Below are 18299 nucleotides of genomic sequence, written 5' to 3' on the forward strand. Positions count from 1 at the left end.
TCTCAGAGTATATATATATATTTCTAAATTTGGCCAAACCGGAACAAGCAGTGATAGGGGATACACATCATAAAGTCACCCCAAGACGCTGCCTTTTTTTCTTTCATATGGGATGGATATTTTAAACTTAATCTTGAACTGAATCTGCATAGAAAGTTTTAGAGTTAAATTAAGCCTCAACAATATAAAACAAAAAACATATTAGGGCTTATATTTTTACATCAAAAGGCACAAAACAACTAATATCATAAGACAAATCATGCAACTGAAATAAATCTTAAACCTTGCTGCTAATTGGGCAAATTGAATTGCTTTCAGTATATGCATCACACTTATGCTTCCCTTTCCTTAACAAATGACAGAAAATCCAGCAGTCACTACAGGTAATGATATTTAATTACTCAGTGGGAATAGCACTTTTATGAGGCTTATCACTGTGTTGCATATAATATGTGTTTATAATAAAACTAATTTTGGAAGTTTTCAGTTTCATTATTATACTGAACAAAGCAAGACTGTCATGAAATATAATTAGGACATCACAAAGGACCTTCTTAAACAGATATTGAGAATTTTGTGGCTCTGACAGCAGAGGCTTTGCAGAGTACAGCAGCTCAACTAACAAACAACAAAAATTAGATTCAAGATTTGGAATAACATTCTTTTTAGATGAGTCTCCTGGCTTTCACTGCACTCCAATACAAGGAACAAGGTCAATGGGACAAGGAACTCACAGGGAACCTCCTCAGCCCCGCAACAGTGGGACAGTCAAAGGTCCACTGTCTTTCATGAGAAACACTGAGCACATTTTATACCTCCACACTGTTTCTCTTCCTTTTCTGTTCAGCACTTGTAGTGGCACTTTTAGTTTTTAAATAAAGCTAAAATTTGTACAAGTTGTTAATGGTCATGTTCCCACATATGTGAATTCCAACTGGGAAATATTCTCAAATTCTTTCTGTTTCAGAGTATCTAACTCTTAAAGCTATCTTCTACCTCTTCTAGTTAGAAATGAACAACAGTCTGTAACTACTGACCAACTGGTACAGTGTTAAGAATAACAAGTATGCACATCTTGCTAAGGACAAATACCGATCTTTTTAGAGTTAATGAAATTGCCCCAGCCTACAAGTAAAAACAATTATCACAGGAAACCCTCAACATGATCTCAGCAATGGCTTTGAAAAATCTAAGCCACCAAATATGGAAGAAAAAACCTTAAACATCATTTTAAACCAAAGTATGAGTTAAAACCAGAATTTGATTAGATAAATCATTATTCTTCTGTCTTCAAACCTGCAGGGATAAAGAGCATGGATATGGTAAATTACTCTTTTTTCTCTTCAAACTTGCAGGGATAAGGAACACGGGAGGTGTCTGACAGGTGAGAACACTGTCATCTCCTCACAAAAGCACCAACTCGGGGAAGGCTTTAGAAGTAAGAACATATCCTTACTCATGTCCAGTAAATGCACACAACAAACACTGGAGATCTACAACAGCTGACAATTTTTCTTGCAAAGATTAAGAAAGTTTAAAAAGGGAAGGAGAAGTAATGAAATGGAAGATAGTTATTGCTGCTGAATCCTCTGACAGATCAGATGACAATCTTGATTCAACTTTCATTATTTAAAAAGACAAATAGAGCATCTCTCTGTGCCTTTTCAATCGTGACAAAACACAGTTATCAAATCACATTATTTCCTTTACTCTGATATCTTGTAGGCAATATAAAATGAGCCCCTATGGACAACACTTTAGCTGAGGTACAAAGCTAAATTCATTCAGGTACCATCAATGTGATGGTTAAAGATCAAGGGGGATCTGAGAAAAGACTCAAAGTTGGATTGCACATCATTTCCTTTCCCCTGCTCCCTCACCAGGCATCCACGTGGAATAAATAGAATATCTCAAAAGCAGTAGATGTTTGGAATACATAGGTACAACAGCCATCCAACCATTGCACAGAAGAGGACCTTGCATTTCTACTACTTAGTTAAAATAATAATTTTTTTACCCTTTCATTTAGTAGTTCCAGATCCTTTGTATCTGATTCATGATCAAAATACTCATTATTATGTGTGCTGGTATTTAAATTAGGAAGAGCAAACCCCATTAAATTTCCAAATAGATCCCACGTATAATTCTCTCAATTCTTACCTACAGCAGGTACATAAAATCATCCATTTGATTTGCACACAAAAATACCCCTGGTTTTAGCAGTCAGTTTTGCATACTGTCTGCTACTCTGCAAGCACTGGAACAGACAGAAATGAGCAGATAAATCCATGGGCTTCTAAAACACCAAGGAATGTTAAAAACCAGTCCTTAACAAGAATAAAGAATCCACACCACACATGAGGATTAGAGTAAAACAAGCAATGCTGTTGTGAATACCAGATAAATGGACCAGATTTTTCTTGTATAAGGATGAATAAAGCCTGACCTGGACTCTCACAGGAGGTTTGGATTAAGATTATCATTCACATACACAGGAAAAAAACAAACAAACAACTTGACATTTTGTGTCCCTACACTTTAAAAATGGGTCAAACAAGCTCAAGATTTGTATATAAAGATGTAATAAATGTTATAAAAACCATTGTGACCTTTTATTTAACACCAAACTTTCATGTAAGAAGGATGTTTCTCCACATTAAAAAATACATTCAATACCACAGGTATTTATAAATAAGCCATAATTTTTATTAGATGCATTTAATTTTGTTTTGTTAAGGAACACAAGCAAAAAAGGGAAAACTTTCATTGTTTTCTAAGCTAAAATAGCCTCAGCAAAATATTATGTTAACTCAGCAGTGCTCCATTAACATCACTGATAAAAATAGAATTGTACAACTCTGCAATATTTTTGAGATGAACTTTCTCCAGGTCAAATTCAGAATTTTTTTGAAAGACAAGCAAGTATAAATTATTTTATTAATATTGATAGGGTCATAATAAGGAAACATTAATTGAGCAGAAATGTCATTAACATCCTTCCACATGACTGGATACTAATTAAGTGGCTTTCTTTTTTTTATCCTGAAAGTCTTCTCACTACCTAAGAAGGGTGGCAATTCCATGTCTTGCATTCATTCAAAATGACTGCAGAAGAAAAAATTCACACCCAAAAAAAGCTTGCTAGTTCCTCTGCTTCTCAGTGTAAGCAGCCATGTCTGAAGTCTCTCACTAATTTTTTTTAAGGAGAGTCATTTGAAAAATACATTTATTCTATTTCAAAGTGTTTACAGAGTTTTTCACTCCCAACAAAATTTCTCACCACCACAACAGAGCTATGCAAATCAAATTTAAAAGTTTGCCTTCATTTTGTCTTTAATTTGCACTACCTGGAGCTGAAGTAATTGGCAGGGGGAAGAACACACAATTTCATTTTGCAAATGTGCCAAAAGTTTCTACAGAACATTGAGACAGGAGGCAATTGGCTCTAACAAGAAAGCATTAGATTGTTTGCAGCATTGCTGGTAGTCCTTGCACCAAACACTCAACAGGTAGGTAAAGCTTGGCAGAGGTACCCTACTATGTCCTCATGATCAGGCACTTAAATCCCAAAACATCAGACTTTTTTTCAGATGCAGTTAAAGTAATTTAATTTTGCCCTACAATGAATGCAATTCACAGAAGTGTTAAAACATATAGAAATACAATCACTAATTAAGTTAAGCTCTGAGTTAAGCAGAATTTTAACAAATTCTAAATTATTAGTAGATATTTAGAAATAGAGTAACTTTATGTTTCCTTTCAAGCTCCTGTCAGGAATATGAGGTTAAGAGGTCAATAAAGCTGCTTTATTTGTAATTCTCCATTACTGTTTTCGAAGTTAAATGATACCACTTCAAAAAGAAGATGCACCTCTTCTTTGAAAGCTTATCCAATTATCTTGACTTCACTTCCTAATGCACTTTTTTCCCTCCCTTTTTTTATCAATCTTTCTTCTAAAGAAGATTAAATTCCATTTTGAAGGCTTGAGAATGGCAAAAAATGTCACAGCTCATTGTTGTCCCACTAACAGTCCGCATCAGTCAGTGAGTGAGAGAAAAAGAAACTATACTGAATTCCTCCATGTCAACCCAGATTCCATCATTATCATTCCTCCATACAGACAATAGCTTCTTATTAACCTTAAAGACAAGTTCAATCTTGATTTCAAAGTACCAGATAATAAAAAATGCTCCTCATCTCCAGCAATTTCTTTCAGTCACAAAGTTTACTCTAAATATTAAAAAAAAAATCACTGCTCATAGTTCAGGAAACCCCAGATTCAGATTTACAGCTATAGCTCTTATTAATAACATTTTTAATCTAAGACTTTTATTCCTGGAAATTTTGTTCCCATAAAGACAAACCTATTTCCCTTTCCCCTTTCTCTACTTCTCCTTTCTTCCTCTTGCTCCCCAAATCACACATGATTTTGAACTCAGTAGTGTCACCAGAAATGTAATGTTTTCACAACTGCGCTCTAAGATTCTTCTCAGCCAGGAATGAAGTTTATTTACTGAGCCATGTCCTCACTATATTTTTTCTCACTTTTTTCTTTGGTGTATGAAGGTAGTAAAGTGAATTATATTGAGTTAGGCTTTATCCAACTAAAACATCATTAACAAAACTGAGCCTAAGAAAGTGTTCCTGCAATATGTGCTCACAGTGGCTCAACTTCAATGTCTGAATTCTGGCAATGTTGATTTCTACAGCATAATTTAAATATATAATCTGTATCATATATTCTTCTCCCTCAACTAGGCAAATTCTACCTGGGAGTGACAGAAAAAGAAATACTGAGTGAAACAATGACACATTTTTTAAAATGTTCATAAATGGTTACATTTTTACATACACATCAGAGCAAAATCTTGTATTCTGATACACAAAGTTCATCAGACCAGGCTGCATAAAAAGAAGAATTTCCAAATTCACTACTTAAACTCATATTCATTGCACACGATTTCTAATTTTATGAAGCAAACAGCAACAAGCCATCTCAATACATTCCCAATTACTAACAGGAAAAGATCATTGAATCCTGAACTAAAAGTAACTGTTCTTAGGCAGCCTTTGTAGAGAGATCACTCATCTGAATGCAGTACAATGTTACACTAGAGCATCAGAAGGGGAATATTCAATTTTTATTGTTCAATACGAACATTTGCTCCAGAGAGATCACTGAGAGATGCTGAGGTTTTCATGTTTTGATTAGAAGCAGTAGAAGTCAGCAGGTTACAAGGAACAGCAACAAGTAAAATACATTAGCAAATGAATAGCAGACTATGCACACTTGTGAAGCCGTAGAAACCTAGATATGGTATGAGTGATAAAGAGAAATGCATCTATATCCATGAATTATGCACTCCACTTCCTACTGTAGCCTCATTTTACAACAAAGCCTCCATTGTCTGCTATGTTGGTGTCTAACTTTACACAAGACAACTTACTAAAACATAATTTACCCAATTACCTGCTCAGAGAAGGTGCTTGACCCTCCGCTGAAGCTCTGCAAAGCAATTATGGGGCCTTTTGGAATCACTGTACTTGATAGTCTCACTTACCACTTCAAACTACAGAGGAAAATGTTCCCTGAACAAAAGAAAGAGCATGGTGAGCAGCTTTGGATACATAGAATGTGGGAGATCCTGTACATGCTCCTCTCTGGAGCAGCCAGTGGGGGAAAGCATGTTGCTGGTATGAGTTACCTGTGCTGTGCGATGGAGAGGAGGAAAACAGGAAAGGAAGGATTTTGTCCTACCTAAAAACAACAGATGCCACAAGAGGTGAAGCCCAACAGAGTTGAGGCCTTGTGTTGGGGAGGATGAAAGTTTGGTAAGAAAGTTTGACAGATATGTAGGCTTGGCAGAAAGATCTCTGAATGTAGAAATTGAGGATGAGGTAGAAATGGAAGCAAGTTTTGATATAGAGTAAAAGATGTTTTGCTGAAACACTGATCACTGGGTAACTGAGAAGGCAAACGTTGGAGATGAGTTGGAAGGAGATTTTTAGGAGTAGGACAAAGGTATGTGACTACAAAGACATGTTTTTCACCAAGTACATAAGTCTCAAGAAGAGCGTAAGTAAATAGAAAACATGTCTTTACCAAAAAGAGAGATATGGCAGGCAAACAAGAAATGTCGAAGTAGGAAGAAAAAGGGAGGTCTGAGAATTTTCCATTGTAAACTTAAATTGTAACTTACCCCTGTGATTGGATAATAATGACTATAATATGGTGATGGTAGTAGTTATGATAGGCTATAGGCAAATGTAAAGGTATTGTGTATGGTGCTTATTGGTTGTTATGTATTAAGATACTCTGCAAAGAAAAGTATATAATGCTTTGTAACTTGAACAGAAAGAGGCTTCAGGTATGCCCACAGCTGGAGCTGGCAGCTGTAGGGCTGGCTCTGGATACCCACTCCCTGAAATGCTGTAACTTCGCCTGTGCAATAAACAGCTTTCAAGAGAGACACCTGAAGTCCAGACATCCTTTGTGAAACTTTCTCCTATACCTTGCATCTCAAAACTCAACCTATTTTACACAGGTATATAAGAAGTCTAGTACCATATCAGAGCAAAGCAATTGTGCTCAAGATTTTCCTTTTTCCTTAAGTTGCATCTGAAGAAGTCTGTATTGGTGACTCTCTCTCCAGATCTCTGCACCTGCACTCACTGAGGGAATACAGTAAATTGGCTTTCCCCTCAAAGGACTGACATCTATACCAGGCAGCCTGAAGAGATCAGGCTATGGCATTATAGATCCCTCTATGTTCTGGACAAGGCACTAGGTCAGCACATCACAGTGGCCTGTTCCTCCATTCCTGTATGTTTAGGGAGCATTCCTGCTTATTTCTCATGTGCATGGAATGCCTTTTACTTCCCTCTTCGTTGCTGAAGGTTGTACTGGTTTGGGCTGGGGTGGAGTTAATCTTCACAGGGGCTGCTATGAGGCAGTTTGGGATTTGTGCTGGAAATAGCGTTGACAACTCAGGGATGTTTTCGCTGTTGCTTTGCTGCTCCTCACCCTACCTTGTGGGGGTGGCACAAGGAGCTGGGAAGGGACACAGCTGGAACAGCTGATCCCAACTAACCCAAGGGATATCCCGGACCATGTGGTGTCACTATCAGCATATAGAGCGAAGTGAAGGAGAAGGAAACAGAAGATATGGGAGGAGGAAGGAAAGGAAGGGGTGTTCCAATTGTTACATGTGATAGAACCCTGCTCTCCTGGGGATAGCTGAACACCTGCCTACTCATGGGAAGCAGAGAATGAATTCCTTGTTTTGTTTTGCTCATGCGAGTAGTTTTTGCTTTACCTGCTAAACTGTCTTTATACCAAACACTGAGTTTTCTTATTTTTATCCTTCCAATTCTCTCTCTCTTCCTGCTGCAGGGAAACAAGCAAGTGGCTGTGTGGTGATTAGTGGTTGACCAAGGTTAAACCACGATAGAGGTCCTCTAAATATAAGGAGTACAAAATGGTTACTTGTGAAATCATGAAATATCTTCTTTAGGTAATAATTATGGATTAATTATATAATCATAATATAATTATATGCCAAGGAATATTAATGTATGTTTCAACAGAAAAATACTATATATTAAGCTCTTCACAGCAAGGAGAAGAGATGACAGATTAACATTGGATCACTGGATCCCCTCTTAGGAGTTGCAATAGGAAGTTCATGCCAGATGCCTCTCAAAAAATATGTTCCTGAAGAAAACACATAGTTGTATTACACTGAATAGCACAAAATATCCCAATATGCTGGAAACAATAAGCAATAAATGAAATTTCCAATTGACTTTCCAGCAAATCTATTCTAATTACAAATGGAGATTTTGCATGTATTTCATTACTTATGGTAATTGTGTGATATCTATTATGAATAACCATGTATTCCAATCATCTCTTTTAATTATATTCTGCTGTAAGAGCAAGTCATGCAATACCTTGCCCAGATTTGGTTAACTGTGTGTGTGCTGCAAATCACTTTCTAATGGCTATATTGAGGACAAAAGGTGCACAAACTCTAACAGGAATGGCTTGTAACTGTCATCTCCTTCATTAACCAGAAACTACTTAAATGAGTAAAAAAACCTGAATTTAAATCCAGTTATACACTGAGGAAAAAAAATTGGTTTTTCCTCCTTTCTTTTCTAAAGTTCATGGTAATTGGTACCTGAATGCAAAGCCTGTGGTTATCTGCTACTGATGCAGGTACATAAATTTTCTATAGTGTCAAAAGTGCAACAGCAGAAAACACCTCCTTTGTATTTGTTGTCTACCATCCATTTATTTATTTGTTTGGGTTTTACTGATGTGATAAGAAGGATATAATTACAGGTTTGTTCAATAACCACAGCAATTACAAATTTGCTCACTACTAGACCAGAAAGCAACTGCTGGACTAAAAGTATTATTATTATTTATAGAATCATAGAACTGTTTAGATTGGGAAAGACCTTTAATCTCATTGAGTCCAACCCTTAACACTCCCAAGGCCACCACTAACCCATGTACCCAAGTGCCACATCTACACATCATTTAAATCCCTCCAGGGATGTGGGCTCCCCCACTGCACTGGGCAGCTGTGCCAGGGCTGGACAACCCTTTTGACAAACACATTTTTCCTAATGTCCAGTCTAACTCCCCCTCAGAACAACTTCAGGCTACTTCCTCTGTCCTATTGCTTGTTCCTTCGGAGAAGACACTGATCTCCACCTCTCCACGACCTCCTTTCAGGTAGTTGTAGCAAGTGATAAGATGAACAGGACTTCACAGTTTTTTAAACAAGAATGCCCATTATTATTTTAAACCTCAAAGGAAACACTCATTTAACGTTTTTTGTGTCCTGCCTCAGTTTCCCTGCCACTTTTAATACAAAAGTTTGCTACCACTTAATTTCATATCTTTCCACATTGCTTTACTCTTCTGCTTTTTAAGCTTGACTTCTTCCAACTCCATAGACGGAGGTTTTTCTCACTAAACATTTGTCTAGGTTTCTTGCTATGCTAAAATAAATTCTTTTTACCAGGTATTTCTGTCACCCCAATGACAGAAACCTTAAAGTTACTTTGAAACTACAGTTGTAACATGCTTTGAAAATTGATAATGAGAGTAAACATGACGAAATGGGAGCCCTTCTGCATGTCCCTGGAGCTTGTAAAGACAAGCAGTTCCACTTTTAGAAGACACACATTAGTAACACACCTTCAGACCTGGACAGTGAGTCCCCCTGAAACACACAAAGCAGTAGAGAGGTTCATGCATAATGTGGTTTAAGCCATTTATAAGTTCCAATCAATGAGGATGACAAACAGGTGAATGAAAGTGAGTAGACAAAAATGGAACTGGAATTTTTTAGCTGAATTTTAGTATTTATTAGCAATGTAGTCAAGAAATTTAACTGCAGATCCAACCTATTATGCCACTGCTTACAAGCCCATTTCTCAGAGATCTCATTACTCTCCACACAGTCGGGGCTGAAGGCTGGTTCAACACATGACTAATAAGAGACTGCTCGGCCCTCCACAGCATTGCTAAGATGCAACAGGTTCCAGCCTAGGAGCTACGGCCTCTCCTTTATGTGGCCTTACACAGCTTTTTTAACACCTCTTCCAATGTAGGTTGTGCTACAAGCTGAGAAATTCTTACCACTGATCTGCTGAATACATGTAAATAAGTAATTTAATTGTTAATTTACTCCATTTGCAAATTGGCAAGAAATACTTCTGATTCCATTACTTTCCCTTTTTTTTCCTTTCTATTTACAATACTGGCACAAAGGATTTAGAATGGGATTTTCATCAATACCAGTATATTAATGCAACTATAACGATCCAAACAGAATTGTATATCCTTATGGTGAAGGCCATCCTCTTTCAACAGTGAGCACCTTCCAAGCAAGACAAGATTTGAAGGGAGAGAAAGCATTTTTATCAGACCAAATGAGACAGTTGAACTCCATCCCCACAAATAAGTCATACAGACAAGCTTTTGTGCACAGAGCCCTGAATCTGTTATCTTCAGAAGCAGCATTTCTTAATGTGAGTCAAACACCATCCCTTTGTTTGTAGACTGCAAACAAAAAGACTCCAGCCCTGAGATAATTAACTGTCCTCTCTATCATCAGGAAGTTCAAGTGGTTTGCATACACAGAGCAGATCAGTCATTCTTTGGGCTGTTTGAGGAGAGCCCTTATCCCAGAAGGGAACTTGACAATACAGCAAAGCTGCTCTGTTGGCTTGGTGCTGCCAAGAGCACAGTCCTACTCCTTGTCCTCTGCACAGCTTAATTTTGCTAAAAATTATTAAGCATAGGAACTGTTTTTCTTACTCTCATTTGTGCAAGTAAACATTATAAGGCATTAATAAATCCTACTTGAGGGATCAGTAAGGAAAAGCCATGGAATGGCTTTATTTGGGATCTGAGGTAAAAAAATTCAGGAGTTTTCACTGATACTCAACAGCTTCAGATACTTACAATAAAGTAAGTCTGAATCTCCTCTGCATTCCTGATGAAGAGATATATTCTATACGTGCCCCCCATTTTCAAATAAGATGCATCATTTATATCTGTTCCTCCCATTCAGGAAGTCTTTTCTGCACCAGCAAAGAAACTGCATCCTCTTCCTAATGCCCTCTTCTTCTAGAATTATTACACATTTTGAAAAATTCATGTAAGCAGTCCAGGCCTTATTGTACCAAACAACATTTTGTGTCTCCATTGTGATTCCATCTCCGGCCTAATATTTAAATTACTAAGTCTTTACCAAACCCCTTTATTTTTAGCTCTTTGCTTAAGAGCTAAAAGGAGCATGTCTGCTCCTTAACATTGTGCTAAACAAACTAATAATAATAGTAATACATAGGAAGCTTCTGTAATGAGCACTAAAGAAAAGATTTCTACTTTCTACTTTCCCACAAGATTAGATATGTCTAACACGTTGTTGCAAACATACAGTGGACATTATTAAAATATGTAGATATAAGCTTATATATTCTGCAATATAACTGAATTTTATTTTCTTAATCTTAGTTTTATGGTAAATATGAAAACTTATTTAGGCTGAAACCCATAAAATTCATAATTATGGAGCATAAATACAGATATGATAAATGTGTAATGTACAAATAAAATCATAACAGCAGCTCTGTAACTTTATGAAGAATTAAAATTTCATGTACAAGATAAATACCATGGGTTTCAACCAAACTTGTGAGAGAATACTACTGTTCTTTCCAGTGTGCTATCTTCAATGGAAACTGTCAGGTCTGTAACTAAATGAAAAATTACTTTGAAAATATATTAAGTAAAAATACTAATCAAAAGGATTGTTTCTTTTTAACTGCAAAACTTTTAAGGAAAGCATTAGAAAAATATTTGAGGCATTACAGAATACATCAGTCTCAAGCAATACAGCAATTCTGACAGCAGATGACAGGGAGCTCCCAGCCAGACAAACAGTGCAGCAGAGCAGATGCTGTTCTCACATTGCCTGACCCTGGATCCTGTCCCACCCCTGCAGCAGACCCAGAACAATTACACTGCAGCTCGGGGTGTTAGCAAGCCTTGGAAGGGAGCATCTGGTTCAACTAATGTTTTCTCTGCTCATTAATAAAAGGAACAAGCTGCAGTAACTCACAGAACAGCACATGGCCTCAGCAACAAATAATGACCATTAACTCCATGTAGTGATGAAGTTGCCAGAAAAATATCATATGCTTTGGGATTTTATATGTGGTCTATTCCCTACAATCAGAATACTTTCTGGTGGGAAAACTTAGATCTCTATGAAAAGGGCAATACAAATAGTCCAGCAAAATTCAGTACATAACAGTTAAACAACCTTCTTTTTATGTTTCTGGTTTTTTTGTGTTTTTTTAATGGAAATAACTTTTCATAATCAATCCCATATGAAAAATTTTTGTAAGGTGTTTATTCTAATTTATTACACACATACATGTGCCCTTAGTAAGGTAGCCAAAGTGTCCACCACAAATTTCTATAAAATTACTTGGCCCAAATAACCCTCAGCTTGCTGTTCCCAGCTGGAAAGACTGTTCCTTTTAATAACCAATTCAATAAACTGCTGAAAAATGCTTTATATAACATACTATTGCCATAGATCTGCTGTTTGTCATTACATATTGCATTCAATCAATTTACAAATGTTGCTGTGTTCCTTTTGTGCTAGTTCTTCTTATGGCATCCTGAACACAAATCTAAAGATCAATACCTTGTCTACTGGAAAAAAAAATTGGACATAACTAATGAATAATTTTATTTATAATAAAAAATCCTAGTTTCCAAATGGATTCTGATAATATTGAAATTCTTTTTTCATATTTAACACAAGATGAAAATAGTACCCTGCACAACACCATGAGAAAAGCAGTGATAAAAACCAGTTGATATTTATTGAAGATGTGAGCAAAACTATGTAAAGCTGTGGTGCAGGGCTAAGAAAACATCAGTAAAATGGTAGGTCATTCACAAGGTATTTGTTACCATATTAAAGCACAAAAAGTCCATGTGAAAGAGCAGATGGAATTTGTTTCAAACAGCACCATAGTTCTGCCCTATGGAACTATGGAAGCAGCAAGGCTCTGAATGAAGTACTTCAAGTAAGAAGCCAAGGAGAAGCTGAGCTCATGCTGTTTTCATGTGCTGATTCAGTTCATCTTGTGCCTTTTGTGTGACAGAAACAATGCATTTGCTGACTATAGACACATGCCTGCACTGCTCCAGCTATTGAATAGCTGCCTCCTCCAAAACAACCACAGAGCTGTTCAAGGGAGCCACAAGTGACTGCTTTTCACAGTCACTCTCTGCAGAGCAGCAAGCTGACAGAACTGAGAGGAAACAAGGACTGCTGTAAAAAAGGGAATGGGTACCTGTATAAGGGTATCGCAGCAAGCTTCCAGAATACCCAGCTCACCTCCTCACCACTCCCACACTTAGAGCCCAGATGTGCACTGTTCTGGCATTACCAGAACAAAATCATGCCACTTCTGTATAAACCAACCAGAAAGTCAGCATAAAAGTACACCCCAAAAAACAGTATCTCATTAATGAAGACTGTCCCAAATACCACGTGCCTTCCTACTCTGATATCAGACAAGTAGAAGGCAAGAGCAGAGCAGGTACAGACCTCTTATTATTACAGGTATTAAGTGACAATGTCTTCAGACAGCCTGTGGTCAGACACCTCTGAGTCTCAAGCATTTGCCTGCTAGGTGACAGCAAAGGGAGTGGATCTCCTGAGGAAAACAGGCACTAATCCTGCACCCTGACCATCTGCAGCTCTCTGTTTTGTTGCACCTACTGTCACAGACATGTGCATGTTGTAGCTCGCACACTAAAGATTCCAGTTTAACGTCAGATATTCCTTACTCAACAATAAGAACCCAGCACCTTCCAATCCAAGAATCTGCAGTAATCGCTCAAAGGGATCCCAATGCAAACAGGTTCCTGAGTCCATGAACTCTGTGCACCCATTGGGCAGAAGTCTAATGCTGGGAAAAACGAGGCAGCTCTGTCTAGAAACAGCAGAACTCTTTCTGTACCATAAATACTATATTCTTACTCTACCTATTTTTGTTTCTATTAGCACAATTTGCCTTTCAAATGTCAAACTAAATTCACAGGACTGGCAGCTTCAAATAAACAAAACAAAACTTTGCAATCTGTTAACTGAACAAGCCTGCTTTGGCATTGCTCAAGTCACACTGAATGCCACAAGGCCATTGTGACTGACTTTTTTCCAGAGTATAGTTTTATTTTAAAACTATTACTGAAAATTCATAATTCCAACCCTATGTTCTGTTTCAAGATGGAATTTCAACCATACTAGTTAATTAAAGCCACCACCTGGAGTGAGATGGCTTTCAAACTCATTTCCTTTGTCTCTCTAATTCACATACATTAATATTTTATTTTCTACTGAAAAAAAATGTCAGACGTGTGCCAAAGACAAGGCAGATAAAATTATTACAATAAAACAAAGAAAATACACTTGTTACTGCCAGGTCTCAGAATGAATGCTGAATTATACAGACGCTTTAAAGACTTAAAACTGCAAATTGCTCCATTTTACATACTGTATTCTAGCCTTTACATCAAGATCTCTCCTAATTTCTTCTTATTGTAATGAGAAAGGAAAAGGGTTGAGTTTTTATTACCTGAACATTTATTCAATGGAGAAACAAAGACTACATTATATATTACAACACAAGCTATTAAAACAATGTGACACTATAAAATAAGCTGCAATACTCATTATGGTATAAAAAACCTAAACCCTGAGCAAATAAATGTATCTGCCAAAAGTCAGCAATAACTACACAACAAGAGTTTATAATCTTTAATTATTTAAGAAGGAAAGAAGCTTGTAATAATCAAGTTTTATAGGCTCCTTAACTTGTCATTACTAGGTGCTCAGGAAACTTTAAAACAAGAATGCTATCTGAAATACTCTATTTTTAACAACAGATGCAATTGTTCACTTAACTGATTAGTTCAAAACAATAGTCAAATATTGTTTTTAAAACCTGCACACACAGAACAGATAACAGTTTATTTACTCTCTGATCCAGACAATGCATACAGCAGCTGCTCAGGCACTTACAGGCCCTGCATCACACAGTGACCAATATGACGCTGTCTTTATATAGCTTTGAAAATGGTTTTTGTTATAACAAATCTGTAAATCACCTTGGATTTACATCAGGTATTTCAGAAACTTGAAGATCAGAAAAATTGTTAATTTTATTCATTAAAAGATATTGGTGAGACAGTAGCATTTTTAAAGTTTCTATGAAGTCTATGTATCTTTGCCATGATGTGACTTCTGATACACACAAACACCATTTAAAACAGAGAGAAGTTCAGTATTGAACAATTATAATCTACAGAAGTGATGGGAGGAAAGGAAGGTTCCATATTTCAGAAGAAATACATTTATGGGTTAAAAAAAATAGATATTAAAGTTTACTTGATTTCAAATCATGAAAGAAAAAACATAAAACAACAAAACTAACAAGAAAACTTTCAATAAACTCCAGACAACAACTTTTTTTTCCCCAGCATAGTCAGTCAATTGCCTAACTGAGCTCCTACTAAAATTTTACCATGAACCTCTATGGAAAAAGTGATCAGTCTTGATTATTTCTGAAAGATAGCACTTTCAGCCACTGAGATAAGCACAAGTTACAAAGCAGCAGAATTTTGACTGCAATAACACACTATACTACAAAATACATTAAAAAGGTATATTGAGCATCTTATATAATCAAGTTACAATACAATTTCTAACTGGAAAATTTTACTTACAACATGTGGCTTCATATTTTCATCATGAAACGTGTACACTATACAGATGGTTTATTTAATCCCTTCCGAACTAAATTAATCAAAGCAATCTGTCCCACAAAAAAACCCCAAAAGTCTTCAAAGTCTTCATACAGGATTCTACTGGCATTTGACAAATGGTGCACATTTAGCCAGGAAAAGTTGAAAATCCTCCATAAAGAAGTTACCACATCTAAAAATAAGTGACATTATTAAAAGCGAAGCAGGATGTGTTATTTAGCATAATATGGAATTTAAACAGTACCAGCTCTGATAGACTTTAAAATGCTTATAGTAGTACCTGGTTGTTTATACATCTTCTGTGGTGAAAAGGTCAATAGAAATTCACCTCGAAGGTCACAGTTGCTAAGCAACTGTTTTCAGCAGTTCTGCAACACTGATCAAGCATCTTCTGATCAAGCATCACTGCCTGGTTTCAGAATAAGCCCATGTCGCATCCTACCTGGCCTTCCAAGCGCCCCGAGCGTCTCCTGCTTTTCCCAGGAGCACAGATACCCATGGAAAGGATACGTCCTGGCACCACTGGCCTGCGGTTCACCAGAGCAAAGGACAGCTCTGTCGTCAGGAACACCACGGAGGGCTTGATGAGGTGCTGCCCAAATCTCAGCATGATGAAAGCTGACCTTCAGGGTCTGAAAGAGACAGTAGTTAAGATAATTAAGGAACTGACTCTGCCTTTCCAAACAACAGGAATAAAACGATCGAATTGCCTAGCCAGCTTCTAACAGCAAGTGCCTCCTGGGCTTATCAAGGCATTGGGTGTCTTGAAATGGTTATTATATCTTTCCTAAAACGATCACTTCTTTGAAGGAGTGGTGAAAAAGGCTTATTTCCAAAGCAAAAATTTTAATTTTTTTAACCCCTTCTCTCATCATCTTGGCAGGGCTACAAAATTCTAGAGAATGTAATTTCTCCCTCCCATTTTCATTTGTCCTGCATTGTAAACATTTGGGTCATATGTTCTCCGAAAAGCACAAATAGGATTTCACATTCTTTCTGCCACAATGCAAATCTGTGCACACAGGACTTATGAAATAAACCACATTTTCTTAATCTCTCCATTAAATACCTCAACTGAAGAAACACTGGCAAATTGATGAAAGTTTATTTAGCCATTTTCCATCCACACTTTCTAGCTTGAGCAACTGGGATGTGAAGATGATCAGTGCTACATTTTCTCTTAGAGGAAGTCAAAGACTTCCACTTCCATTCACTAAAATTTTCTCTCTTCGTGATGAGAATGAAGATCCCTTTTAAATAGCTACAGCACAATTCTAAATGTGTCTATTTTAGGTCTTTAAGCCCTAGAGTATTTAAAGTATTTAATTCAATTCGAAATATCCAAGGTACTGCAGGGTAAAATATGAAGAAATTACAAATTTCATGTGACAATACTTCAGACACATTGGAAGCATTATACTCACATTACCCAGCTTGAACCAAGTGACTAATCAGGAAATTCAGTTTTGTATGTGTATTGGGTTGACCCTGAGTTGATGGACAGTCTTTAAGACCAATTACGCTTCTCACAATTTACATATTTAAACCGCACAGAAAGGCGGGACTTTCCCTTTTGTCGGAGGTCGCCTGCTGGAAGGTGGGGGGGCTCCGAGCCTCCGGGCCCCGCTGGGCCGGGCCGGGACCACTGCCCCTTTCCCCCTTTCCCAACGCTGTGGCACGGACCCTGGGTCGCTGCAGGGGAACTGTCCCAGAGCCGCAGGCAGCTAAAACCAGCCATGGACTGCCACAGCTAAACCCATCCAGCGTGGCTTCTGGGGACAGGCGGGTCCCTCTCCTCTCCATGCGGAGCCGGCGGAGCCAGCGGGAGCCGGCAGAGCCTCCTGTCTACAGCCAGCACACTTCGTGCTGAACTGAAGAGGACACCGTGCAGCCAGCAGCACAAAGGGAGCGAGGCTTTCCCCACCGTAAAGCCTGAACAAGAACACTCTTCAACATGGCGGCGTCAGAGCCAGAGAGAAAGAGAAGTGAGTCCCGTGGGACGGAGCTGAGCATGGCGACGGGAGAAAAGAGGGCGGTGCCGCGATTCTGGCGCGCAGCTTAAAAGAAACCTTCTTGCATGCCGTGGTAAGAAACTGTAATACCACAAACTGTTTGTCTCTTTAATCCATTTGAAGAGCATGGGGGGATGGAGTATCCTCGTGTGCCTGTGAAGATTGTGAAGAGTGCCTATGCCAGGCTATATAGAAGTAGTAAGAGGCTGTTAGAGACTTGTGGCGAAGAAAAGCCTTTGTGTGCAGGCCAAAAGAACTTATCCTTAAAAAGATTAATAACCCCATGTGATGGCCCATGTTTGGCAGTGTGAAGGAACTGTGAGATTTTTCATGGGAGAGATGTCCTACACACAGCAGATTGATTGTTTCCAGGTGGATCTGCTGTTAGTGGCGGTTTGGGAACCACGTGCAACTGAAGGAAAACCCTTTTTTCCTTAAGCATAAGAGAGAGACTTTTCAAGAACTGGAACACTGACTAACATCCCATGTTCTGTTATCCCTTGTGTGAGCTGGGTAAAAGGAGAGAAGTGCTGGGGGGGGGGGGGGAATTTGCTTTAATTTTGTTTTGTTATTTTCTCTTTACTTTTAATTCTATTAGTAATAAAACTCTTTCATTGTACTGCAACTGGTTAAGGTTTGTGCCTGCTTTGCTTTTCTCCTAATTCTTATCTCACAGAAGGAAAATAAGTAAGTAATGAATATTTTGAACCAAAACCACTACATTTAATTGGTGTTTCCGCCTGGTTTCAAACTCAACCCGCTACAGTATGTTGCCCGAGATGGGGAAATCTACTGCTACAGTCGTGGAAGATCTTTTGTAACAGTTCTTTTCTTGCAAGCTTACTGTGTTCAGTAAGACCTAAACTTGGTTCTTAATCTAAGAGATTTATTCTAGTTTAACATCCCACTTT

At 37.8% G+C, this 18299-nt stretch overlaps 1 long non-coding RNA gene across 1 annotated transcript in view; it reads right to left on the bottom strand.

Moving 5' to 3' along the window:
• Positions 1–2546: 2546 nt before the first annotated feature.
• The window catches only part of LOC121673051, a 98007-nt gene continuing 82254 nt past the window's right edge, over positions 2547–18299 (bottom strand). Inside the window, exons 2-4 of the long non-coding RNA XR_006019125.1 lie at positions 15887–16008; positions 15544–15548; positions 2547–2558 (exon numbers count right to left, since the gene is read on the bottom strand). This is a non-coding gene — a long non-coding RNA (uncharacterized LOC121673051). The remainder of the gene's footprint in view (positions 2559–15543; positions 15549–15886; positions 16009–18299) is intronic.

The sequence above is a fragment of the Corvus kubaryi genome, unplaced genomic scaffold (genome assembly GCF_017639235.1).
Source record: "Corvus kubaryi isolate FWS band 111438036 unplaced genomic scaffold, C.kubaryi_AGA036_p1.0 65146, whole genome shotgun sequence".
NCBI classification, from domain to species: Eukaryota; Metazoa; Chordata; class Aves; order Passeriformes; family Corvidae; genus Corvus; species Corvus kubaryi.